Source organism: Monodelphis domestica, chromosome 1, assembly GCF_027887165.1.
Source record: "Monodelphis domestica isolate mMonDom1 chromosome 1, mMonDom1.pri, whole genome shotgun sequence".
Classification (NCBI taxonomy): domain Eukaryota; kingdom Metazoa; phylum Chordata; class Mammalia; order Didelphimorphia; family Didelphidae; genus Monodelphis; species Monodelphis domestica.
The window spans coordinates 743,569,560-743,594,624 of record NC_077227.1 but is presented as its reverse complement, the minus strand read 5'-3'; positions in this window follow the sequence as shown (position 1 = coordinate 743,594,624).

The following is a 25,065-nucleotide window of genomic DNA, read 5'->3' as shown; positions in this document are numbered from 1 at the left end:
CTGGCTTTTGTGCTCTTTTCACAAACTAACTTTTTACTTATTTTAACCTTAGAAATAGTGTGTATTTGTGATATTAAAAGATAAGCTATCTTGATGTTATATAATTCTATACTTATATTTTATGCATTTCTGAGTTTCTAAATTTTTTATGTCATCTATACTAGCTTTCACATGTCACCTGCACCTTCCACAAAACTCTCCCAAAATTTGCATTTAATTTTTTATGTTGAGCCACAATATATTAAAACTATGATGGGGAAAGCTGAGATATGGAAGGGATACCTGTAGGGTATTTAGAAGGTAACCTCCAAGGGGAAGTTTGTAGCAGCTGAAAGGGACCAGGAAAAGTCTCCTGAAGAAGGTCTTGAAGGATTCCAAAGAAGCCAAGAGAGAGCATTACAGGCATGGGAGACAGATAGACCCCAAAACTAAGGAGGAGACTCCCAAAATATTGAGGAACCATGGAGCCATCAGTCAACAATTTCCCTCAAGGGAAGAAGGCCATCTTATCCTATCTGTTGAGGTCAATGATCCTTTAATAATAATCCTTTAATCTATAAATTATAGAGGATGGAGAAATCCTATGACCCTGGTGTTTGCCTCCTCAGCTCCAAGAAGGACTAATTCTGACTACAGAGCACTCTCTATCTCTAAAAAAAAAGTCATTGTAGGGAATATAATTAATTTTAGATATATCTATCCTTTCAAACTGATCTGATTTTAAATGTATGGCCAATTACCAGTGGCAGCCTATATTCAGATCGATATGGCATATACAAAGCATTGTAGGCACTGTGAGGGATATAGGGGGATGGAGGAGGAAATCCTATTCTTAATGAGTTTCTAACTTTGATGTAAAAAGAGAGGGAACAATACAATCATATACTTAGTAGAGCAGGAAAGAGAAACTCATGAAGACAGGCAAGACTCCTGGAATATCATTCTAACTCTTTCACTAAATAATAACCAACTTGAGTGAGACATTCTGCCTTGAGCCATCATAGTCTAGTGCCATGATGGTGAACCTAAAGCATATGTGCCAAGGAGAGCAGTACACAGAGTGCTTTCTGTGGCCACAGGTGCTATCCACCCCCAACAAATTTATTTCTAGAAAAACAGAGCTGCTTCCTTCACCCTTTTCATGCACTTGATGAAAATTTTTGCATCACCCACCCCTCTACCCAGCAACCCAATAGGAGCAATACTTCCCTCCCCCTCTCCACATGATCTGAGGACATTCCTCACTTCATCTGCCCCTCTGCCCAACAGCCCAATGGAAGTGCTTTCTCCTCCCCTGTGTGGGATAAAGGGGGGAGGCAAGCTCAGCACTCAGTGGGAGGACACAGCACATGGTCTCTAAAAGGTTTGCCATCACTGGTCTAGTAGATAGAATGGCGGACTTGGAGTCAGGAAGACCTGTGTTAAAAGCCTGCCTCTGACACTGTGTGATCATTAGCAAGATTTTTTAAATCTCCCTGATTCTGTCTTCTCTTGTTCCACCATTTTCCAGGATAGGAAAAAGAATAATTGAACAATTTTCCTGGTGGCATTGTTGTGATCCTCCAATAAGGCAATATACACATACTGTTCAGCTTTAAAATACTCCCTAAATGTCAACTATTTAGCATTAATAATGACAGAAATGTGCAAGACTTCTCCAGGGGAGAGGAAAGAGTCATTGGAGATTGCTTGAGGGGGAAATAGGAGCTGAGCCATGACCCTTTGCTCCTTTCCCAGCTATTCATCAAGCAGGTAAGCTGTCCCAAGAGGGAGAAGGCCAGCAGGGCCAAGTTTCCCACTTGGGACCCATGGCCAGAAGGAGAAAATTAAGCTCTGGCCCAGTAGGGGATGAGGTCAAGAGTGGCTATCCCCTCTCAGAGTCTGTCCTACAGCCCTGCAGACTCACAACAACCCTCACCCTTCACCCCGTTCCCACCAGTGGCTTAGGCTGCCCTCCACATTAACTACTTTTCCATTTCCTTGGCTCCATCCCTTTCCCATCTGCCAAAGAGGGCTAATGAGAATCCCAGCCATCCCAGGGGAGTTCATAAGCTGCCAGACACCCAGGCTAGCCAGCCAAGAGGACACTGAGAAGTGGTAACCAACATCCCCATTCTGGTCCTACTAGACCTAGAGTCATGAAGGACAAGATCCAATCACACCTTAGACACTTCCTAGTTGTGTCAAAATGGGCCTCAGTTTCCTTACCCATAAAATGAGGGATATGATGACTTCTAATATCTTTTCTAGCTCTAAATCAGTGATCTGAGGATTCTGCTCTACCCAAGACTGACAAGATTGACTTAAGGCAGTGTTTCCCAAACACTAACTTGGGACCTTCCAGAGGCTGGCAAAACTTTTACTACCAAAAGTCCTTCATTTATTTTTGGTTTTTAATTCTTTTTAACTCTTATCTTCCATCTTAGAATTAATACTAAATATTGGTTCCAAGGCAGAAGAGTGGTAAGAGCTAGGCAGTTGGGGTTAAGTGACTTGCCCAGGATCACAAAGCTAGAAAGTATCTGAAGCCAAATATCAACCCAGGACTTCCCATCTCCAGACCTGACTCTTTTGTGCACTGAGCTATCTAGGTGCCCCAGTTTTTAATTCTTTTCATTGATATGTTTTACTTTGACTTTACAGTCATTTCTAAATATGCATCTAAGATTGTGTGCCCTGGTAAGACTTCAACAAAAACTGAAGATCTGAGGGTCAAGAGCAAAGTGTCCTATAAGGGAAATTCATTATCTTGCTTGTGTTACTCCATCCACTTCCATGCACCACCACCTCATCAGTTACTATCCAGTGAGCCTTCCTTTACAATAAAGAACAAATAAGTAAAGCAAACCAATATGGAGTTCATCTGATGGCATATGCAATGGTATGCACCCATAGTCCCCCACCTTTCCAAAGAAATAAAGGAAATGTGGTTCTCCATCTCTTCTCCGAAGTCAAAATTGCTCTATATTTATAATTACAGAGTGTTTGGTTTCTTTTAAGTCATCTCTTCATTTACAATATTGTAGTCATTGGGTATATCATTCTCCTGGTGCTGAATACTTAACTCAGCACCAAACCATACAAGTACTCCCTTAGAGTCTATTCAGGCTATTTATACTCATATGAAAAAAATTCTCCAGGTCATGAATAATTACAGAGCAGCTATTTAAAGTAAAGCTAATATTCTACCTCACACTCATCCCCTTGGCAAAGTTGGCAAAGCAAAGGAACATGATGAATTCTTAGAGTGACTGTGAAAAACAGCCACACTGGTGTACTATAGGTAGAGATGGGAATGGGTCCAGCCATTATGGAAAGTAATTTGGAATTAAGTCCCCAAAGTTATTAAGCTAAGCATGGTCTTAGAGCCAGCTACTAAAGCTTATATCCCCAAAGAGATCAAAGAAAGCGGAAAAGGTCCTATAGATATAAAAATGTTCATGCAAGTTCTTTTTGTAGTAACAAAACCCTGGAACAAGGAGAGTGCCCATCATTTGGGGAATGGCTAAACCCAGTGTCTTCCTATCTCCAGGCCTGACTATCTTGTTCACTGAGCCATCTAGGTGCCCCATGATGTGATAGAAGGCTATTGTGCCTGAAATAACAACAAAAGAGAATTTCAGAGAAACCGGAAAGACTTGTCTGAGCTGATTGATTCAGTGTGAAGTAAGTAGAACCAAAAGAACAATTTGTAATCTAACAACATTGCCAAAACAAATTTGAAAGACTTCAGAATTATGGCCAATGGTAATTCCAGAAAACTGTTGATGGAGAATACTGGCCACCCAAGGGATAAACTAGATAGGCAGAAGGATAATGTCCATTTTTATATATAGCCAATATGAGAATTTGCCTTGCTTGATTTTATCTATTTATTACTAAGACTTTTTTTCTATTTTTCTTTCTTATTGGGGCAATTGAGATGGGAAGAAGAAAATAGAAATGCTTGGTAATTTTTAATAGAATTTAAATAATTAAAAGTTTTTTAAAGCTAGGCTTCCTTCATTTCTATGAAGTCTTCCTAGAAATCTTTTTAAAACCCTTACCTTCCTCCTTAAGAATTAATATTGTATATTGGTTCTAAGGCAGAAGAGTAGTAAAATTTACAAAATGGGAGTTAATTGACTTGCTCAGGATCACCCAACTAGAAAGTGTGTGAAGCCAGATTTGAACCTAGGATGTCCTGTCTCCAGACCTGGCTCTCTATCTCCTAAGTCACCTAGTTGCCCCCAGGTGAATCATTTCTTACAATACAGTAATATTCTTTGATTGATAATTGTCCCAATGGATAGAGCCCTAGCCTTGCAGTCAAGAAGATCTGAGTTCAACTCTGACCTTAGACATTTACTAGCAATGTAACCCTGAAAAAAATCACTTAACCACCGTTTGCCTCAGTTTCCTAATCTGTAAAATTGACATAATAATAACATTTATCTCCAGAATTGTTGTGACAATCAAATTAAATAGTAGTAAAGCATTATGCAGACTTTAAGGAACTTTTAAAATCCTAGTTCCTTATTATTATTATATGTAATTCAACCATTTTCCAAGTAATCTTTATGTGCTTTTTTTCCCAGTATGTTACAAAGAATATTTTATTGCATATAAAATGGACTGCAGTCCTTACATCTTAAAGCCTATAAGTGTAAAATCCTGACTTCTCTTCCAGGTCTAAGGTTCTAAAGCTCCAACCTTCTGCAGGTCTCACCTCTCATCCTACCCATCATGGCATTCTACAGACTCACCAATGTTCATTTCAATAATGATCTTTACAACTGACACAGAGAGAGAACTCAGAGGCAATCAAGTAGGCATTCTGACTTGGTAGGTTTTGCAAATGAGTCCCCCCCCCCACTCTTTTCTCTGTCCAGATTCTCTCATTCATGCTCCCACCTTCTCCTCAGGGCCCCTGAGTAGCAAAGAGTCCCCCACCAAGGTTGAAGAAGGACTAGATGTGATCTCTGTTCGAGAATTTAGATTTCATACCATATGCCATATAATACAATTTTAATTGAGGAACATTGCTCTGAACAGCCAGTCCTTACAATACCTTACTCTCAGGTACAAATGAGTACTCTATGATGAAACCCAATGTGAATGGCAATTTTTTTTGAAGCAGTGGAAATGGAGAGTAGAAATGGAAAGGAGTCTGAATAAATGATTTCACTCTCAACCTAGAAACTCCCAATGCAGAATAGATACTCATGTGTCACTCAGAGTCTTAGAGGCTCTCTTGGACAAAGAAGCATGGCATCAGGTGTAGAGAGGCAGAGAAATCAGGGTTCAGCTCCCATTTATGAAACCTGGTCCTGTGACTGGAGGCAAATCATAGCCTCTTCAGTGCCCCCAGTAATTCTCTACTGCTATAAATGGAAGAGCAGTGCTGTCTGGCACTGGTAGGAAGACTTCTCACTAGAATTCCTTATACTAATGGCTCTCAAAGTGGGGAGCCCCCTCACGAGGTCTGAGAGGTCAAAACTATTTTCATATGAAAGGATTTGAATGGTTAATATGGTTAATATCAATAGATATAGCCCACATAAACAATAGCTTTTTAAATGATCCTCTATAATTTCTAAGAGTGGACAGTGGCCTTCTCAGATCAAGAAGTTTGAAAACCACTGCCCCAACCTAAATGAAATTGGTGACAGTAAAACTGATGAATGAATGATAACTGACATTTATAACATACTTTACAATTCAACAGATATTCTAAATATATTATTTCACTGGAGTCTCACAATAACATTTTTAAACCCTTACCTTCCATTTTAAAATCAATACCAAGTACTGGTTTCAAGGCAGAAGAGCAATAAGGACTTGGCAACTGGGGTTAAGTGACTTTCCCAGGGTCACAGAGCTAGGAAATGTCAGAGGCCAGATTTAAACCCTGGACCTAATGACACCAGACCCATAGCTGCCCCCCAAACAACATTTTTTAAAAGAGACTAAAGGTCTCTATTTTATACTCATGGAAACTAAGGTTCAGAAAGGCTAAATGACTGTTTCATGATCAATCAATAAACATTCATTAAGCACCTACTATGTGTCAGGTACCATACTAATTGCTGATGACACAGCTAGTAGGTCCTTCCTAGCACTGCTCTTACTTCTCTGGATTTTACCACTTCTATCCCAGAAGACAGATATAGGGTTCTTCCCAATTTTTCCACAACTTTGGAAGTTTAGGATGGAAAAAGCATGAGACAGCCAGGGGACACAGGATAGATAGAGAGGCAGATGGATGGATTACATACATACATACATACATACATAGATGGGCATAGGGATATAGAAATGGATATGATAGAAGAAAGATATAGAAGAGAGAAATCGATGAATTACATGCATATGTAGATATAAATAGGCATATAGATATGATAGAAAACATAATCATAGATACATGGATAGATACATATATGCATGAGTACATATATACATATAGATAGATACATAGGAGAGAGAGAGAAAGTTTGATGTAAATATGATAAATACAATAGACAGAAAGTTGGAAAGAAGGATGGGTGAACAGATAGACAAACAGACCTAGAAAGACAAACAGATAGGTAGATATAGACATGATAAATACAAAATATAGAAAAACAGAAAGACAAATGAATGGAAGGATGGGTAGACAGGCAGACATACAGACAGATATAGATATGATAAATACAATAGATAGATAAACAAACAGATAGCTATAGATATGGGTGGGGGGAGGAGAGAGGGTATTCTTTCCAGGTAGTATTTGATAGAGAATGATGACTACACATTTTAGTATATAAAAATTACTATGGAATCAAAACTTCTCTAGGTTATCTATATATCACCCTGTTCTCTCTCTGTCATCATTATCTGTCACCAGTCTCCCATAGACATAAATTGATGATTATATTTGGATAGGTCAATAGATAGATAGATGACATATATATTCATCTTTCTCTTAATTCTTACCTCTAAAAAATATCAGGAATTTCTATTGATTCCATCTCAAAATATCTTTTGAACCCTCTAGTCCAATGATGGTGAACCTATGACAAGTGTGCCAGACAGGGCATGCAGAGCCCTCTCTGTGGGCACACCTGCAATCAACCACCAGTTTGTTACTAAAAAGCCAGAGAGACTCGGGGTGGAGCTGTTCCCCTCTCCCTCTCCTGAGGACATTCCTCACTTTACCTGACCCTCTTCCCAGAAGCCCAGTGGGAATATTTCCTCCCTCCCCTATCTGGGGTAAGGCACTGAGGTGGGAGTTCACATGCTGCATGAGGATGTGGTGCAGATAGCAATCTGTGGAGTCTGTGGTGAAGGTGCTTCCTATGGCAGGATTGAAGAGGAGCTAGGTTTGAAGAGAATATAGCTCACAGCATGACACATAGCTGGAGGGGAGTAGAGCTGGAAGGGAGGGGAGGGCTAGGGTCACTCCCCTCCCCCTCACCACACATGCCTCTAAACACCCACCCCCTGCCCATCAGCCCAATAGAAGGGCTTCCTCCCTCCCTTGTCTGGGATAAATGAAGGGTTTGAGGGGGCACAAGTTGGGGGGAGGGGGGCATGGTACTCCATCTCTAAAAGGTTTGCCATCCCTGCTCTAGTCCGACTGCCATCACCTTATAATAGACTCTCATGAACAGCCACCTAGGAAATTTCAGTTGCCTCCTAATAGCTATCCCTATCTCCATTCTCCCTGTTCTCTAAGCTCTAAAATAATCCATCCTGCCTTCCCCTAAAATAGAAATATTTCTGATATATTAATCTAGTTATCTTATTCCTCTGTTCAAAAATCTTCAGCAGCTTCCTCTTGCCTATCCAGTAGAGTTCAAAATTATTTACCTGGCATTCATTAGCATCCATTATCTGATGCCACACCTCCTTCCCTCTTTAGCTTATATTACTCAGGGTACTTTCCTGTTGCTGTCCCTTTGCTTATATCATTCCCACTACCTAGAATGTGTTCTCTCTCCCTCTGCCTAATGCATATCTTTGAGTCTTTAAAAACTCATCTCAAATACAAATCCCAAAATGAAGTCCTCCCTTATTTCCCTAGACAATGTTAAGTGGCCCCCTAGATGACATAGTAAAGAGAATACTCAGCCTGCAGTCAGGAAGGTCTGCATTTAAATCTGACCTTAGATATTTTTTACTAGTTAGGCAAGTCATCTAATTTCCTTCTGCCTCAGTTTCCTCAACTATAAAATGGAGATAATAGTACCTACCTCCTAGAGTTGTTGTAAGATAGTATTTGTAAAGCTCTTGGCATAATGCCTGTCACCTAGTAAGTACTTAATAAAACTCATTTCCTTACCCCTCCAATCTTACATAGCACTTTTCTGTACATCTCCAATATATATTTCATCTTAAACAACATGTTGTATGTGTTTTGGCTTTATTCTTCTATTTTTCTTCCCTTCAAGAGGACAGAAACCTTATCTTATTTGGTGGTGCTCTGCCCATAATAGAGATTTAATAGGTTTTTGATTGATTATATAAAAGAATGAATGATCAAATGAATGAGTTTAAACTTGGCTTCCTAATAATAAGACACATAACCAACCAATTTGTTGTGTAAAGAGAATAAGGGACATATAGAACTTTGGAGCTCAGAAAAATCATAAAGCAGAATTTCAGCCCTGGAAGGGAGTCTAGACCTCTAAATGTTACACTAGGAAAGGAGCTTAGAACTCAGCATACCAGAGTTTAAAAGGAGCTTAAAATACAGAATATTAATGCTTTCTGTAATAGCAAAAATCTAGGAACAAAATAGATTCCCATTGTGTAGGGAATGGCTAAACCATTTGTGGTACACGAAGATGATGAAATATGGCATGTTATAAGAAATTATAAATATGATGAGCATAAGGAAGCATAGGAAGACTTATATGAATTGATGCAAAGTGAAGTAAGCAGAACCAGATAAACAAAGTGATTGTAACAATATAAATGGAAAGAATAGCAAAAGAGAATCAACTCTGAATTCTGTGAAATTATAATGAGAGAAAAAGAGATGGACACCTTTCTCCCAACTTTGCTGAGATGGAAGACTATGGGAATGGATTCTTTGAATCTGTATATGTTCATTAATCTGGTGAACTATTTTTCTCCTTTTTATTCTTCATCATAAAGAATGTCTTTGGGGTGGAATATATTAGGAAATGTAGGTGATCTATAAATAAATATGTACTTTCATAGGTAAGTGAATCAACAAATAAGTGAATGAATTATTTTTAAAATAACATAGAATACCAGAGCTAGAAGAATATAGGATATCAGAGCTGCAAACTAAGCACAGAATTTCAAAACTGAACGTGCATTTGAGATCATTTAATCCAAACCCTTCGTTGTTACAAAGAGAAAACCAGAGAAATGATGTGACTTGCTAAGGATTACACCAGCTAACAGTAACAGAGCTGACCCTAGTCCACCTTTTCTGGGGCTCTGGCCAATATCCCTGTTCCCTCTGTTATAATAGCTAGCATTGATGGGTCCCTTTTTCTTTTCTTTCTTTCTTTTTTTTTTTTGGTGAACTTTCACATCTATGATTTCACTTATTCTACTCAAAACTACCATGGAAACAGCCTATTTCTGGGCTTCTGTTTGTGCAGCCCAGGAAAATTCCTTGCTCTAAATCTGACCCTTCTCCTTCCATGTTTCTTCCTTAGGGCTTCTGACTTCCTCAAAAGGTTCATAGCTATTCAGATGATCTCTCTGCCTAGTACCTGGTGGTAGGAGAACAAGAGTGAATTTGACATGATTAATCCCTGACCTCAGGAAGCATTCAGTCTATTTGATGAGATGAAACAAATACATGAATTGCATGTTTAATTGTCCAAATGAATAATTCAAAGTTTAGAGTGAAGAGAGACATTGAATCCTACCTAAAGAAAGAGAAGGGATCTTGGAAGTCATAAAAGTCAAACCGAGACATAGGAGTGTGAAATAAGAAGTAGAGCAATAAAAAGGAAATTTCATGAAGGAGCTGAGCCTTGTATGAAGGAAATTTACTCTTCTGGGGTCTCACACTTGACCTCATCTCCTGCCAAATATTTGACTGGGAAGTCAGGACTGTGTGGGTAGATTAGGTCAATTGAGCCTATGTGAGTCTGCGTGAGTTTGCATCACCAACATCACCTAGTGTGGGTCTCAGAACTATGACCTACAAACTTGATCCAGAAATGATTCTGAATTTAACCTGAAAGTGAGAGAGAGGATAAAACTGAAGACTAAGGAAGGGTTCTCTCTCTGTCTCTGGTGACCAGCCATGGGGAGCTGCTGCTGTGACCATGCTGAGACCACCCATGTGGTAGTTTAGATTAGATTATTTTACTTTTATCCATCTACCTATTTCTGATCTTTCCTATCCAAGTGATTCTAATAAACTTTATTAATGGAAGGCCTCAGTCTCAGAATTTTAATTCTTACAGACTCAAAAGATGGGCAGGTTTGGGAGTTGTGGCTAGGATGGCCAGGGCATACAAGGTGAAGGACCCAACAGAACTACAGTCTAGCCTATCACAACTTAAATAAGATGCATACTCAGACTTTATCTCAAAATTCAAACTCTTCCAAAAAGTGAGAGTGGGGTAGAAGGTGGAGAGAATTCTTTTTTTTTTTTAAACCCTTACCTTCCATCTTGGAGTCAATACTATGTATTGGCTCCAAGGCAAAAGAGTGGTAAGGGCTAGGCAATGGGGGTCAAGTGACTTGCCCAGGGTCACACAGCTGGGAAGTGGCTGAGGCCAGATTTGAACCTAGGACCTCCCGTCTCTAGGCCTGGTTCTCAATCCACTGAGCTACCCAGCTGCCCCCGGTGGAGAGAATTCTTGAACAAACCCAGTCTGCTCTCATGGCTACCAAAAGGTGAAATATAATTGTGCCTCTTTCCCCTTTCCTTATACCTCTTTCTATTCTTTTCTTACCTTGACTAAGTACAAATATGTAAGCCCCCAGAGGGCAAGAACTATCATTTTTGTCCTTGCCCAAAGTCTATCACAGCACCTGTCAGAGAGCAGATTTAATAAATGTTTCTAAAGTTCAATTAATCTAGAGCCAACTTAAATTTCGAATGATCACCAAAGTCTTTGACAGCATTTATAATTAAATAAAGTACATAGGGTTATAAAGAAAACCAATTATATAGAAATACAATTATCAAAATATTTTTAAATGTACAAATTTATTAATCCTCTGGAATCTGTCTGGGGACTCCTTTCTCTAACCCTTCATCTAGAGCCAGAAGAGACTTTAGAGATCACCTGCTGAAGTCCAAGAGGCAGCTAGATCTCTCAATGAGCACTGGGCTTAGAGTCAAGAAGACTTGAGTTCAAATCTGAACTCAGACAATTACTGTGTGACTCTGGACAAGTCACTTAACCCTGTTTGCCCCAGTTTCCTCATCTGTAAATGAGCTGAAGAAAGCAATAGCAAACTACTCCAGGATCTTTGCAAGAAATCCCCAAATGGAGTCATAAAGAATTGGACATGACTAAAGTTCAACCCTACCATCAGCTATCACCATCATTTTCTTTGGCATCACAATGGGCATTTCTGTGGCACATTAAGGTTGGTGAAGCACTCTCCATACACCATTTTCTTTGATCCTCATAAGAACCCTTTGTATTAGGAGACATGGTATCTATCCCAAGGTTACAGTAGAAATAGGTTCAGAAAAAGTTGCCCTTGTACACACAGCTGGTAAGTGCATGATACAGTATTCAAATTTGGTCAAAAGCACTTTAGCACTGGACTCAACGGCCCTGGGTATTCACATCCAACAGTTGTTTGTGTGATCTTGAGTCAGTCACTTGACTTAAATGGGCCTCTAATAAAAGAAGGGGTTCTCTGAAGTCTCCTCTAGCTCTGTCTATGATCCTATGACTCCAAGTCCAGAAAATCATAACGAGGAAGGAAACAGAGAATCAGTGTTTTGTTCTGTCTTCACTCAGTAGATGGATCTGGTGACCTGTGGACATCAGTTTCCTCACCTATAAAATGAAGCTATTGGATGACATGTCCTCCAAAGTCCAGTCTTGCTCTTACATTTTGTGAATCTATGTGTCTAAGTCCTCATGGAGGCCACGTCATAATCTTCCTGTCACTGTTTAAGCAATATACGCCCACCAGTGTACATTTTGATGAGAAACTACACAACTGTTATGAAGTAAGCACCCAAGTCAGTCAAGTCACAGTGGATCTCCAACTTGACACACTATGTAGTCAGAGACATGATTTTGGAGTGACAGGATACAATGGAAAAACTATTCCACACAGAGTCAGGCACACCAGCTTCATCATATACCCAATTGGTGCCCATGAGCAAAGGGCATAAACACTGGGCCTCCCTTTATTCATCTCTAAAATAGGAGGAATAACTGCCCTGCTTATCTCTGAATACCCCCGGGAAGCCTCATCACCTCCCCTGACTTTCTCTGTGAAATCCCCCTTTAGTCAACAATTGACATTTATTTAGCATCTTCAATGTGCAACGCAGTGTCGGGAACTATAGAAGAGATGAGGACAAATAGCCCTGAAACAATCCAGGACAAAGAAGAGATGGGTTCAGGTCTTGCCTCACTCACTGACTAGAGCAGTTATAGTTGTCTAATCTCTTTGAACCTCAATTTTGCTTTATCACAGGACTGTAGTGAGTGGTGAATGGAATTATGTATGGAATATACTTTGTCCTTTTTTTTCTCTCCACAAGGATTTATTAAGCACTTATTCCACAATAGGTACTACCTCCATGGGAATCCATTGATAAAGTCCCTGCCCTCTATGATTTAATAATCTAATAGAATAAACATTGACAAATGAGACTGTGGCCAGAGACAAAGTCATCAGGATGGTGAAGGGACAAGAATCTATGTCAGACAAGGAACAATTGAGACAACTGAGAGAAGCAAAAACTTTGAAGGCAACAAGTTACAGAGAAAAGAACATTGAATGTGAGCTCGGAGACCTTGAGTTTTAATTCTGGCTCTGAATAGATACATAAATAAATGAGTAATTGAATGAATATGTGTATCTAGATAAATGGGAGAGAGAGTGATAGGTAGACAGAGAGAAAGAGAGAAAGAGAGATAGATAGATAGATAGATAGATAGATAGATAGATAGATAGATAGATAGATAGATAGATAGATAGACAGACAGGCGGACGGACGGACGGACAGGCAGGCAGGCAGGCAGACAGGCAGGCAGGCAGGCAGGCAGACAGACAGGCAGGCAGGCAGGCAGGCAGGCAGACAGACAGACAGACAGGCAGGCAGGCAGGCAGGCAGACAGACAGACAGACAGGCAGGCAGGCAGGCAGGCAGACAGACAGGCAGGCAGGCAGGCAGACAGACAGACAGACAGACAGGCAGACAGGCAGACAGACAGACAGACAGACAGACAGACAGACAGACAGACAGACAGACAGACAGATAGATAGATAGATAGATAGATAGATAGATAGATAGATAGATAGATAGATAGATAGATAGGTAGATAGATAGATAGATAGATAGATAGATAGATAGATAGATAGATGGATGGATGGATGGATGGATGGACAGATAGACACACAGATTTATAAAATGCTTATCCTATGCCAAGGGTTGCACCAAGGATTTCTTCTTCAGTCGTTTTAGTCATGTACAATTCTTTGTGATGCCACTTAGGGTCTTTTTGGCAGAGATACTGAAATGATTTGTCATTTCTTTCTCCAGCTGATTTTACAGATGAGGAACTGAGATAAATAGGATGAAATGATATGCCCACGATTACACAGATAGTAAATGTCTTGGGTCAGATTTGAACTCAAGAGGATGAGTCTTCCTGACTCTTGGTCCAGCCCTCTATCCACTGCACTACCTAAAATGGAAAGATGCTTTCCATAAGGGGAAAAAAATAAAATAATCAAAAAGAAAATTGGCCTGAATGCTCTCCTCCTCACCTACTTATTTGAGATTGACAGAAGGCATAACCCTGTGAACAACTAGGTGTGGTATGAATGGAATAAAGGACAGGATACTCGAGGATTTTTTTTCAAAAGGAGTGAAACAATTATTCCCCAGACTGCCATGACCAGCTCACTGGAACAAATTACTAAAGAGTAGAATAAGTAGTCTGTTTGGAGGCCCGCCAGAATCCCCAGAAATGTTATCCTCCTTCCAGAGGTTGAATAACTGGTGGCAAAAATCCAGCTGTGGAATATGCTTGTTCGTGGCCTGAATTTTGCAGGTGGGTCTTGTTATGGGTGAGCATGAACCAGAAGGCAGAAAGAAGATAAGGAGATACAAATAGCAGAGCATAACTAATGCCATGGAAAGGGGGTTCCACTGAAGTACCTTTAAAGGAAATGAATTAAGTATTTATCAATCAATCAAAAGCATTTATTAAGCACCTCCCCTTTCTTTGTTTTTTAACCCCTTATTTTGTTATAAGGCAGAAGAATGGTAAGGGCGGGGCAGTGGAAGTGAAGAGACCTGCCCAGGGTCACATAGATGGGGAGTGTCTGAGGTCACATTTGAACTCAGGACTTCCCGTCTCCAGGCCTGCCTCTCTATTCCCTGAGCTACCTACCTTCCCCCAAGTACCTTCCACTCTGTTAAGTTCAGGAGCACAATAATAATAGTATAAGAGAACTAGCAGGACCTTCAGAGATCACCAAGTTCAGCTCCATCATTGGGAAGAAAAGGATTTTCAAGATGAGATTGCCTCCAACTCAAAGATATGTTCATGCCATGAGTCTAGGAAAGGAAGTGGTAGAGAAGAATGGATAAAGGGTTCACTTTGACTTTAGAAAGGCCTGAATTCTAATTCTAGTAATGTGATATGAGTCATTACGAAGTTTATTTAAGATTGAGATGCTATTATTCTACATATTAAAAATGAGTAAATTAACATTGGAACACTTAAAGAGGTGCCTAATTGGTGGGGGATGAGGATACACCTGATTGTTAGGCTTACAGTTTTTATGTGGTATTTGTTTTTCCACAGAAGGAACTAAATTGTTCATATATCATCATAGCTTTGGATCAAACAGATGATTGTGAATTCTGGTGGATTACTACTGCCCCTGGTGGGATATCTGTCAGCTTTGAAAGTGTGTTGATCATTTCTCCAGTTAAATAAAAATTATCTTATTTAAAAAAAAAGAGAAAGAAAGACCTGAATTCCAGTCCCCCGGCCCTCACAATACTGGCTGTCTGATACTGGACAGAAATCCCTTTTCAAAATATTCTGTGAACATGAGCTATGACTATTTCAGTTTACTTAAACAATTCCTCTCCACCTCTTTTAAGCAGATAATTTATGCTACATTATGCAGAATTATGCTAAATATGCCACCCAGGAAGACCTATAGATCCATTTCCCCCAGCAGAATGAATGATCATTGTGGGGACCCCAGTCATCCCCTTCCCATAAAATCAAGTTTTCACCTAAGCAGCCCCCTGAAGGCTTGCTGCTGTGATACACTGTGAACCACTTCCTCTCTTTTCCAAGCATCCTGACCCAGTCTTCAGAGCTAGTTCCTGTACCTTCTGCCAACCAAAGCCACTCACCAGGGAAATAATAATGTAGGTGGTTGGGGCAGGAAATGGAATCACATTTTTTTCCTTCTGCCTTTGGGAAGAAAAGCATTGGAAGGAAGAAAATGTACCATTAAATAGGATTATCCTTTGGCAGTCTGAGCTTATAGCATCATCTATTCAGAGTTCCCTGGAATTCTACACTGGGGAAGCCTTAATCAGAGAGAAAATCCCTCATTCTAGGGCCAAAGACAACAGAAATGTACAAAATGGCTCTGCCGATATTATTTTGACATGCAATTTGGTAATCTTAGATTTCCCAATAGCAAGGTCTCCAACATAGCTAATGAGCTCACTTTAAGTAAAAGTCTCTTAAAATCCCCATCATGGAACTAGAAACTGTCATTTAACTTTCATGGGCCTTGATTTCTTCCCAGGCAAAATGAGATGTGCAATAAATGACTTTTAATGTCCCTTCCAGGCAGCTAGGTGGTATAATAGATAGTAAGCCTATCCTTGAGTCAGAAAAACTCATCTTCTTGAATTATAGTCTGGACTTGGAAACTTACTAGCTATGTGAACCTGGGCAAGTCACTTAACCCTTTTGGTCTCAGTTTTCTCCTCTGCAAAAATAAGCTGGAGAAGGAAATGGCCAACCACTCCAATATCTTTGCCAATAAAACCCCAAATGGGGTCAAGAAGAGTCAGACATGACTGAAAATGGCTGAAGAACAACAATAAAAATATCCCTTCCAGAAGAGAGTGGAAGGGCCCAACCCATTATCTTTTGGGCTCTAAACTAGGAATGTGGTCTTAGTGGAATAAGTGATACGTCTAAAGTCAAGAGGGTGTTGAGTTCAAATCCTACCTTGGATACTTCACTTCTAAAAGCTTCCATTTCCTCATCAGTAACACAGAAATATCATTGCACTATCTTCTCCCAGGATTATTGTGGAATAAAGTACCATATTAATACAGATGGTTATTAGAGGGAAAGCAAGGAAAATTGGGGAGCCAGATGTTTTGACCTTAGCATCTTAGAAAACATATCCAAACCATTCAGTTTAATATTATATGTGTATATGTGTGACCACAAGATATTATATATATATATGTTATATAAGTAGTATTGTATATATGTATATTATATCTGTGTATAGATACATATATATATATGTATATATAGCCATACATCCATGTACACACTGGATCTCTCAAAATCTGTGTAAAATAGTCTTCTATGTTTGAGTATCTTGTATGTACATGGCCATTCTCATGTTGTCTCCTTCCAGTAGGCTAGGAGTATCTTGGTAGCAAGTTCAATCGTTTGCCAGTCTTTGTGGACCCAGCACTTAGCACAGTACCTAATAAATAGTAGGCAATTAATAAATAGTTGTGACCTTAAATTACAAATGAGGAAACTGAGGCCCATATAGAGGAAATTACTTGCCCTTGGTCATGCAGATAGACTGTAAATAGTTCAGTCAGAACTCAAACTGGCCGGGACTAGAGTGGTTGCTTCCTACTCCAGTTTCAGAATGAATGATTCCCCTTTGCCAAATGCAAGTTAACAAATTTAGGAAATACCACACAGCAACTACTTTCTTTCTCCTCCCCCAACTCCCCACTTTCTCATTGGTGAGTTTTACAGGAATGGAATAAATAGGAAAACAATGAAGTCTAGGAAACAGATAAGAAGTAAGCAAGAGAGACTTCCGGTTAAGATGGCGGCTTAGAGAAAGCTGAAGTTCAGATCTCCGGAAAACCCTTCCCGACAAACGATCAACAGCACAGACCCTGGGAACCCTCCTCCTGGACCTGGACCCGGTTCAAAAGGTACGGCTCCCCTTAAAAGCCAGAACCCGAGATCCCTCGGACCTCAGGGGTAGGAGCGCAGAGTCCAAGGCTCCCGGAAGCGGCAGCCGCGCCGGGCTCAGAGAGCAGGGTCTGAGGAACAACAACCCTCAGGGTCTTCTACCCAAGTCCCAGTCCGGGTGAAAGTTACTGCCTGGGGCCTCCGCTGCAGAGAGCTGGTCAAAACAACAGCAACCCTCAGGGCGGGCAAGACAGCCTCACGGGCTGGATCCTGCTATCCAAGTCTCAGTGAAAGTCTGTGCTCTCGGAGCTTGGGGAAGCGGCAGCCCATCCCCCCGCAGGCCAACGAAACAGCCTCACGGCCAGCGATTCTGAAGGCAACTTCCGGAAATCGAGCCAGGGGGAGAGTGTGGCCTCGTGGTCCGACCCTTCCATTCCAGTTCCAGTGAGGCATATTCAGTTTAACCCAGGGAACGCTCATAGAACCAACATCTGCCCAGGACTAAAGCCTCTGATCACCAGACAAAGACAAGAAAAGCCAATCCTCCACGTTCAGAGATGACAAACTCCACAGAAGCACAGAAGCCCCAAAATACCAAGAAAAATAAGAAGAAAGGGGCGACTCTGGACACATTCTATGGAGCCAAAATACAAAATACAGAGCAGATAGAAGAAGATATACAAGAAAATTCTCCAAAATCTCCCAAAGGAAATAGAAACTCTCCACAAACCCATGAAGAATTTGAATCAGAAAGGACCAAAAAGATGGAAGCCCTCTGGGAGGAAAAGTGGGAAATGATGCAAAAGAAATTCACGCATCTACAAAACCAGTTTGACCAAACTGTAAAAGAAAACCAGGCTTTAAAGCAAGAACTAATAAAGCAAAGCCAAAACACCAAGAAATTAGAAGAGAACATAAAATATCTCACCGACAAGGTGATAGATCTGGAAAACAGGGGGAGAAGAGAAAATTTAAGAATAATTGGACTCCCAGAAAAGCCAGAAATAAACACCAAACTGGACATGGTGATACAAGATATAATCAAAGAAAATTGCCCAGAGATTCTAGAACAAGGGGGCAATACGGCCACTGACAGAGCTCACAGAACACCTTCTACACTAAACCCCCAAAAGACAACTCCCAGGAATGTAATTGCCAAATTCCAAAGCTATCAAACAAAAGAAAAAATCCTACAGGAAGCCAGAAAAAGACAATTTAGATATAAAGGAATGCCAATCAGGGTCACACAAGACCTTGCAAGTTCTACGCTGAATGATCGTAAGGCATGGAACATGATCTTCAGAAAGGCAAGAGAGCTGGGTCTCCAACCAAGAATCAGCTACCCAGCAAAACTGACTATATACTTCCAAGGGAAAGTATGGGCATTCAACAAAATAGAAGACTTCCAACTTTTTGCAAAGAAAAGACCAGAGCTCTGTGGAAAGTTTGATACCGAAAATCAAAGAGCAAGGAATACCTGAAAAGGTAAATATTAAGGAAAGGGGAAAAATGTTATCTTCTTTTACTCAAACTCTCTTCTATAAGGACTACATTTATATCAACCTATGTATACTAATATGTGGGGAAAATGTAATGTATAAATAGGGGGTAAAGAAAGACCAAATAGAATAATGGTTCTCACACAAAGATTCACAGGGGAAGGGGAGGGGAAGAAAACTCCTATAAGAAGGAGAGGAAGAGAGGGGGGGGGGGGGTTTACTTAAACCTCAATCTCAGGGAAATCAACTCTGAGAGGGAAAAACATCCAGATCCATTGGGATCTTGAATTCTATCTTACCCAACAAGGGTAAGGAGAAGGGAAAACCAAGGGGGGGAGGGGGAGAGGGAGAACAAAAAGGGAGGGAAAGAGAGGGGGGAGGGGGAGGGAACAAAAAGGGAGGGACTAAAAAGGGAAACATCAAGGGAGGGGACAAGGGGGACTGATTCAAAGTAAATCACTGGACTAAAAGGTAGAGCCGAAGAAGAAAAGGTTAGAATTAGGGAAGGCAATCAAAATGCCAGGGAGTCCACAAATGACAATCATAACTTTGAACGTGAATGGGATGAACTCACCCATAAAACGTAGACGAATAGCTGAATGGATTAGAATCCAAAACCCTACCATATGTTGTCTTCAAGAAACATACATGAGGCGGGTTGACACCCACAAGGTCAGAATTAAAGGATGGAGTAAGACCTTCTGGGCCTCAACTGATAGAAAGAAGGCAGGAGTGGTAATCATGATATCTGATAAAGCCAATGCAAAAATAGACCTGGTCAAAAGGGATAGGGAAGGTAATTATATTTTGTTAAAAGGGACTCTAGACAATGAGGAAATATCATTAATCAACATGTATGCACCAAATAATATAGCACCCAAATTTCTAATGGAGAAACTAGGAGAATTGAAGGAAGAAATAGACAATAAAACCATACTAGTGGGAGACTTAAACCAACCATTATCAAATTTAGATAAATCAAATCAAAAAATAAATAAGAAAGAGGTAAAAGAAGTGAATGAAATCTTAGAAAAATTAGAATTAATAGACATCTGGAGAAAAATAAATAGGGATAAAAAGGAATACACCTTCTTCTCAGCACCACATGGCACATTCACAAAAATTGACCATACATTAGGTCACAGAAACATAGCACACAAATGCAAAAAAGCAGAAATAATGAATGCAGCCTTCTCAGATCACAAGGCAATAAAAATAATGATTAGTAATGGTACATGGAAAACCAAATCTAAAACCAATTGGAAATTAAACAATATGATACTCCAAAACCGTTTAGCTAAAGAAGAAATCATAGAAACAATTAATAATTTCATCAAGGAAAATGACAATGGCGAAACATCCTTTCAAACCTTTTGGGATGCAGCCAAAGCGGTAATCAGAGGCAAATTCATATCCCTGAAAGCTCATATTAACAAACAAGGGAGAGCAGAGATCAATCAATTGGAAATGCAATTGAAAAAACTCGAAAGTGATCAAATTAAAAACCCCCAGCAGAAAACCAAATTAGAAATCCTAAAAATTAAGGGAGAAATTAATAAAATCGAAAGTGATAGAACTATTGATTTAATAAATAAGACAAGAAGCTGGTACTTTGAAAAAACAAACAAAATAGACAAAGTACTGGTCAATCTAATTAAAAAAAGGAAGGAAGAAAAGCAAATTCACAGCATTAAAGATGAAAAGGGGGACAGCACCTCCAATGAGGAGGAAATTAAGGCAATCATTAGAAATTACTTTGCCCAATTATATGGCAATAAATACACCAATTTAGGAGAAATGGATGAATATATACAAAAATACAAACTGCCTAGACTAACAGAAGAGGAAATAGAATTCTTAAATAATCCCATATCAGAAATTGAAATCCATCAAGCCATCAAAGAACTTCCTAAGAAAAAATCCCCAGGGCCTGATGGATTCACCTGTGAATTCTATCAAACATTCAGAGAACAGTTAACCCCAATACTATACAAACTATTTGACATAATAAGCAAAGAGGGAGTTCTACCAAACTCCTTTTACGACACAAACATGGTACTGATTCCAAAACCAGGCAGGTCAAAAACAGAGAAAGAAAACTATAGACCAATCTCCCTAATGAATATAGATGCAAAAATTTTAAATAGGATACTAGCAAAAAGACTCCAGCAAGTGATCAGAAGGATCATTCACCATGATCAAGTAGGATTCATACCAGGGATGCAGGGCTGGTTCAACATTAGGAAAACCATCCACATAATTGACCACATCAACAAGCAAACTAGCAAGAACCACATGATTATCTCAATAGATGCAGAAAAAGCCTTTGATAAAATACAACACCCATTCCTATTAAAAACACTAGAAAGCATAGGAATACAAGGGTCATTCCTAAAAATAATAAACAGTATATATCTAAAACCAACAGCTAATATCATCTGCAATGGGGATAAACTAGATGCATTCCCAATAAGATCAGGAGTGAAACAAGGATGCCCATTATCACCTCTACTATTTGACATTGTACTAGAAACACTAGCAGTAGCAATTAGAGAAGATAAAGAAATTGAAGGCATCAGAATAGGCAAGGAGGAGACCAAGTTATCACTCTTTGCGGATGACATGATGGTCTACTTAAAGAATCCTAGAGATTCAACCAAAAAGCTAATTGAAATAATCAACAACTTTAGCAAAGTTGCAGGATACAAAATAAACCCACATAAATCATCAGCTTTTCTATATATCTCCAACACAGCTCAGCAGCAAGAACTAGAAAGAGAAATCCCATTCAAAATCACCTTAGACAAAATAAAATACCTAGGAATCTATCTCCCAAGACAAACACAGGAACTATATGAACACAACTACAAAACACTCGCCACACAACTAAAACTAGACTTGAACAATTGGAAAAACATTAACTGCTCATGGATAGGACGAGCCAATATAATAAAAATGACCATCCTACCCAAACTTATTTATCTATTTAGTGCCATACCCATTGAACTACCAAAATACTTCTTCACTGATTTAGAAAAAACCATAACAAAGTTCATTTGGAAGAACAAAAGATCAAGGATATCCAGGGAAATAATGAAAAAAAAACACATATGATGGGGGCCTTGCAGTCCCAGACCTCAAACTATATTACAAAGCAGCAGTCATCAAAACAATTTGGTACTGGCTAAGAAACAGAAAGGAAGATCAGTGGAATAGACTGGGGGAAAACGACCTCAGCAAGACAGTATACGATAAACCCAAAGATCCCAGCTTTTGGGACAAAAATCCACTATTCGATAAAAACTGCTGGGAAAATTGGAAGACAGTGTGGGAGAGACTAGGAATAGATCAACACCTCACACCCTACACCAAGATAAATTCAAAATGGGTGAGTGACTTAAACATAAAGAAGGAAACCATAAGTAAATTGGGTAAACACAGAATAGTATACATGTCAGACCTTTGGGAGGGGAAAGGCTTTAAAACCAAGCAAGATATAGAAAGAATCACAAAATGTAAAATAAATAATTTTGACTACATCAAACTAAAAAGCTTTTGTACAAACAAAACCAATATAACTAAAATCAGAAGGGAAACAACAAATTGGGAAAAAATCTTCATAGAAACCTCTGACAAAGGTTTAATTACTCATATTTATAATGAGCTAAATCAATTGTACAAAAAATCAAGCCATTCTCCAATTGATAAATGGGCAAGGGAAATGGATAGGCAGTTCTCAGATAAAGAAATCAAAACTATTAACAAGCACATGAAGAAGTGTTCTACATCTCTTATAATCAGAGAGATGCAAATCAAAACAACTCTGAGGTATCACCTCACACCTAGCAGGTTGGCTAACATAACAGCAAAGGAAAGTAATGAATGCTGGAGGGGATGTGGCAAAGTAGGGACATTAATTCATTGCTGGTGGAGTTGTGAACTGATCCAACCATTCTGGAGGGCAATTTGGAACTATGCCCAAAGGGCGACAAAAGAATATCTACCCTTTGACCCAGCCATAGCACTGCTGGGTCTGTACCCCAAAGAGATAATGGACACAAAGACTTGTACAAAAATATTCATAGCTGCGCTCTTTGTGGTGGCCCAAAACTGGAAAACGAGGGGATGCCCATCAATTGGGGAATGGCTGAACAAACTGTGGTATATGTTGGTGATGGAATACTATTGTGCTCAAAGGAATAATAAAGTGGAGAAGTTCCATGGAGACTGGAACAACCTCCAGGAAGTGATGCAGAGCGAGAGGAGCAGAACCAGGAGAACATTGTACACAGAGACTAATACACTGTGGTACAATCGAACGTAATGGACTTCTCCATTAGGGGCGGTGTAATGTCCCTGAACAACTTTCAGGGATCCAGGAGAAAAAAAAACACCATTCATAAGCAAAGGATAAACTATGGGAGTGGAAACACCGAGAAAAAGCAACTGCCTGAATACAGAGGTTGAGGGGACATGAAAGAGGATAGACTTTAAATGAACACTCTAATGCAAATACTATCAACAAAGCAATGGGTTCAAATCAAGAAAACATCTAATGCCCAGTGGACTTACGCATCGGCTATGGGGGGTGGGGGGGAGGAAAAGAAAATGATCTATGTCTTTAACGAATAATGCTTGGAAATGATCAAATAAAATATATTAAAAAAAAATAAGGAAATAGAAATAAAAAAAAACCTAAAAAAAAAAAAAGAAGTAAGCAAGAGCAACTGACTCAAGGGAAGGAGCTGTCCCTGGTAACAGATGCTACATACTCACATAGATACTCTAAATCCCAAGAAAAACTAATTGAAATAGGGGAACATTGTCCATACTCTAGACACCTCCCATCCTTCTCCACCTCCCCGACCCCAGGTCTTGACTTCTTCCAGCTCTGGCATCCCTCCCCTAGAGAGATTCCTGCCCTCCATTAGCCATTGGCTAAATAAAGTGTTCTTAAGTGTCTGGGTTAACTCCGGCAGGTATCAGAATTTTAATGAAGTCTCCAGGAGAGAGAAGACTTTGAAATCCTAGGCACTAAATACTGAATAGAGCCATTTCTTGCAGTATGACTTGAAGAAGAGATGTTTGAGGTCCTGGGTTCAAATGTGACCTCACTTCCTAGTTGTGTGACCCTGATCAAGTCACTTAACTCCCAGTGCCTCACCCTTACCACTCTTCTTCCTTAAAACCAATACACAGTATTGATTCTAAAACAGGAGGTAAGAGTTTTTCATTTAAAAAAATAATAGATGTTCAGAAGAAAGTGCCCTGCCTAACACTCCAGAAATCAAACTACTCTACTGCTTACCACTATTTCCCTATATACCAAGCCCTTCCACCAAGTTCTGGCCAGGCTACTCTGAAGGATAATGGCCCACATAGCTAAGTAGCCACTGACTGGATCTAAGTCAATACCTATGGTCACAAACAAAACTTTCTCCACTGCTGATCCAGTATTGACAAGCAATGACCACAAGACACTGGGCAAGTCATTTAGCCTATGCCTGGCACATAGTAAGCTTCAGAAGAGCTTGCAGACTTGACTCAACTGTTCAGGGCTGTGGGTGACTCTCTAAGACTATAGGTAGTAGAGAAAGTGCTGACCTACACTTGCAGAGAGAGGGTTGCCTCATTGGATAGGATCCCTATACCAAGAAAATCTCTCTCTCTCTTTTCCCACTCTACCACTATTGGCCAGGTGCCCATCAGGGAACCCTTAAATCTCTGAAGAATTAAAAATGAGTCTTACTTAAAGAGCAATGGAGAAGTACTCAGTGTACATGAAAAGGCTAAGACTCATAAGAAGAAATGCACCATCATTGCCAAGATCAAAGAGATAATCCTCTGTTCGGCCCTCAAAGCCCTTCAGAGTCCTGCCCTTCCCTACCTTTCCAATTCTCCCCTTTCCATGCAATTTAATCCACTGGTGCTGGCTTCTTTGAGATTCTTTGCATGAGATTCTCCAGGCTCCTGACTGCCATTTCCACTGGCTTCTCTGCATCCTTGTCTCCATTCTCTGGCTTCTTTCTGCAAGAAACCTTTGCTGATCCCTCTTAATGATGATGAGCTCCCTCTCTGATGATCTCCAATTATTATTCTATATATGCACATATATGTTATTTGTACACAGTTGTTTACATTCGATTGTGAGCTCCTTGAGGAGCTTCTCTTTGTACCCTGTGGGTTTCCTCCTAGTGGTTCCATTTTAAGGATGGACCCAGGCTTGTGAACCATCATGATTC